At 47.7% G+C, this 3,728-nt stretch overlaps 1 long non-coding RNA gene across 1 annotated transcript in view; it reads right to left on the bottom strand.

The window, feature by feature from the left end:
* LOC116536973 overlaps positions 1 to 3,528 on the bottom strand; it is a 5,049-nt gene extending 1,521 nt beyond the window's left edge. The window contains exon 1 of the long non-coding RNA XR_004262907.1: positions 2,679 to 3,528. This is a non-coding gene — a long non-coding RNA (uncharacterized LOC116536973). The remainder of the gene's footprint in view (positions 1 to 2,678) is intronic.
* Positions 3,529 to 3,728: the final 200 nt, after the last annotated feature.

The raw sequence follows: 3,728 nt of genomic DNA, 5'->3' as shown, positions 1-3,728 counted from the left end.
GGGGCACAGGAGCACACTGGCGTGACTATGCATGTGGCGCACATGCACTGGTGCATAGGCATGCACTCACAGACTCGTGCACAGGGATGTACGTGCTTTCACACAAATATAGATGTTCTTACAGAAGCATATCTATAGACATACACACAGGTCTGCACACGTGTTCCTGAGCCCAAGCCAGAAGTGTGGCCAGCCAAGATCCTTTTTATTCCTGGCTCTCAGGGGAGGAAAGGGTAGGGGGATGGGCAGGCAGGGTCCAGGGCCAAGCTGGTTGCAGCTGCTTACTGAGGACTGACCTTTGGCTGGAATGGCCCAGATCATGCCTGTTGCAGAGCCCAGTCTCATGTCTGTCTGGAGTTGCCTCTAGAGGACTGATAAGGGTGTCTGAGAGCTCAGCTGCTGTCCCTACCCCCAAAGTTTCACTCCCAGTCCTTAGAGGATCAGCCAGTGGCCCTCAGTTTTCATCATACAGATGAGGGACTGCAGTCCAGGGAAGGAAATGAACTGGGCCTCCTGACACCCAGCTCCTGCTCCCTTCCCAAACTGTAGGAGCTAGCAGGAGCCTTGCCACTGGGAAGTGGGGACATCAGTGCATAATCAGACCAACCTCAGCTCGGAGGGGCTCCCAGTCTGGTGGAGGCCATAGACATTTTACAAGTTTGATCAGTGCTGGGCTGGAAGGAACAGGGGATTGTGGAAGTCCAGAGGAGGCACCTCACAGCTGGGAGGGAGGTTGGATCAGGGATGGTTTTCTGGAGTAATGAACGTCTAACATAACTTAAAAGACCAAGAGGAATTGGACTTGGGCAGTAAACAGCGTGTTAGGCAGAGGGAACAGCTTGTGCAAAATGCTGGTGCTGGCCGGGAGCAGTGGCTAGCACTTGTAATCCCAGCACTTTGGGAGGCCGAGGTGGGCAGATCATGAGGTTAGGAGTTTGAGGCCAGCCTATCCAATATAGTGAAACCCTGCTTCTACTAAAAAATACAAAAATTAGCCAGGCATGGTGGTGCAGGTACTCTGGAGACTGAGGCAGGAGAATCGCTTGAACCCAGGAGATGGAGGTTACAGTGAGCCGAGATTGCGCCACTATACTCCAGGCTGGGTGACAGAGTGAGACTCCGAAAAAAAAAAAACAACAACAAAAAAAACACTGGTGCTGGGGGAAGCAGGGTGCCCTAGAGAACTGGAAGTTCAACATGGACGAACAGTAGGGAGTGGCTGGGAAGGAAGACAGAAACCAGAGTGTGAGGGCGGTACGCCAGCCAAGGAGCTGGACAGATAGACCATGGGAAGTCTGAATCAGGGGAATGGTATGCTCAGACTTACAGTAGAAGGATCCTTCTGGCTGCAGAGTGGAAAGTGGATGGCTTAAGACAGATTTGAGGTGGAAGATAGGACAACTCATTAATTGGGGGCTGATAGAGGCTTTCCAGGCCGAAAGGCAAAGTCCAGGATATTATGCAAGTATTCACATAACAAGCGATAAAATGTGTTTCTACAAGATATTTTTGTTTGTTTGTTTGTTTTTAGAGACAGAGTCTCGCTCTGTCGTCTAGGTTGGAGTGCAGTGGTGTGATCTCGACTCACTGCAATCTCTGCCTTCCAGTTCAAGCGATTCTCCTACCTCAGCCTCCTGGGTAGCTGGGACTACAGGTGCCCACCACCAAACCTGGCTAATTTTTTGTATTTCTAGTAGAAATGGGGTTTCACCGTGTTGCCCAGGCTGGCCTCAAACTTCTGAGCTCAGGCAATCAGCCTGCCTCGGCCTCCCAAAGTGCTAGGATTATAGGTGTGAGCCATTGCACCCGGCTGGCTTTTGTTTTTGCTTTTTTTTAAAGAGAAGGAGTCTCATGAAGTTGCCAGGCTGGAGTGCGGTGGCTATTTACAGGTGTGACCCCACTACTAATCAGCACAGGAGTTTTGACTGGCTCCATTTCTGACCCGGGCTGGTTTACCCCTCCTTAGGCGACACTTGCTCCCAGGAAGTCATATTAATGCCAAGCTGAGTGTGGACACACAATTGGCATGGCACACTACAGCCTAGAACTCCCTGGCTCAAGAGATCCTCCCAACTCAGCCTCCAGAGTAGCTGGGACTAAGGTGCATGACATCACACTTGGCTACAAAATTTTAACGTAAACCCAAAGTAAATAATTGAGTATAATTTTTTGTAACATAGGCCTTCTAATAAGAAGAATGAAATTCTTTTTTGGATGATGACATTTCAGTTTACTGGGGCTCAAAGTTAGGCTTTCCTATCATTCATTACTTTGATTTCAAAGGTTCATCTGTAAAAACCGTTCTTAGCCCACAGGTCATTCAAACAGAGGCTGTAGCTTGCTGACCCCTAGTCTAGACTAACAGGACCTTGGGAGAAGTGAGTGAGAAACAGGAGGCTCCTCCCTTCTGTCTTCACCCTCCCACAAGCCACAGTGCCAAACCCTCTACCATTACTACCATTACTAAGCATTGCTGCTTCCACTGGGCTCTAGTTACAAGGAGAGACCTAGATCCTTTAGTCAGTAGGAAAACACCAGGAATAGAAACATCCCATAATTATGACCTCTCAGGGCAAGAGGGATCTCAGTAGTCCCTCTCCAGCCCTTTCCCAGGGCAGAACTGACATATATGTGCTTCTTAGAATCACTGTGTACTCCGGATACAGAAAGTGATTTACCTGAGGTCATGCTGCAAGTTGCTGACAGGGCTGGGACTTGAACTTAGATCTTAGGATCCCTAGCTCCAGATTTCTTTGCTTATACTACCACATCCTCATCAGGAACTCTGGCCAGTGTGGAGGGGAGAAACATAGGGAAGAGAGTAGTGTCAGGTCTCATTTGCCCAGGACAAGGTGGTCTTCAGCTCCTGCCTTCCCCTTCTACCAGTCCAGTGGCAGATCAGCCCTCCTAATTTACTTCACGTTTGCATATATCACTTCCAGATGAGGAAGCTGAGGCTCAGAGAGAATAAAGAACTTACTTAGCACCTGTGGTAGGCTGAAAAATGGCTCCTCAAAAGATATCTGCATCGGAGTCTCTAGAACCTGTAGATGTTAGCTTACGTGGCAAAAATGGTTGACAGAGCCCTGCAGATGAGATTATGTGGAGGAATTTGAGATGGAGCTTATCCTGGATGATCTGGACAGGCTCTGAACGCTGTTAGGGAAGCAGAGAGAGATTCTACGAGACACAGAGGGCAAAAGATGATGTGATAATGGAAGCAGAGAGAAAGATTCGAAGATGGTGCTGTCTTTGGAGGTGGAGGAAGAGCCCATGAGCCAAGGAAAGTAGCTTTAGAAGCTGGACAGTCAAGGAAATAGATTCTCCCTTGGAGCCTCTGGAGGGAGGTGGCCCTGCTGGCGCCTGGTAAAACTGACATCATTGCCACTGGTCTCAGACTCCTGGCCTCCATAGCTGTAAGAGGATACGCTTCTGTTGTTTTAAGTGACCAGGTTTGTGATAATTTGCTATAACAGCTGCAGAAAGCTAATATGACATCTCACAGCAATTTTTCTTAATGTAAATAAACTTTTAAGATAGTTTTAGATGTACAGAACAGATGCACAGTTAGTAAAGAGAATCTCTGTGTACCTTTCACCCTAAATGTTACCCTCTGTAACATTTTACTGTACTATTGCACATTTGTCACAACTAAAGAGCCCAAGATTGGCACTTTACTATCAATAAAACTACTCATTTTATTCCTATTTTACTAGTTTTTTCTAATG

The sequence above is a fragment of the Sapajus apella genome, unplaced genomic scaffold, assembly GCF_009761245.1.
Source record: "Sapajus apella isolate SASKATOON/1434 unplaced genomic scaffold, GSC_monkey_1.0 scaffold106, whole genome shotgun sequence".
Lineage (NCBI taxonomy): Eukaryota > Metazoa > Chordata > Mammalia > Primates > Cebidae > Sapajus > Sapajus apella.
The sequence above is the reverse complement of the archived record's forward strand: the minus strand, read 5'-3'. Positions and strand labels throughout refer to the sequence as shown.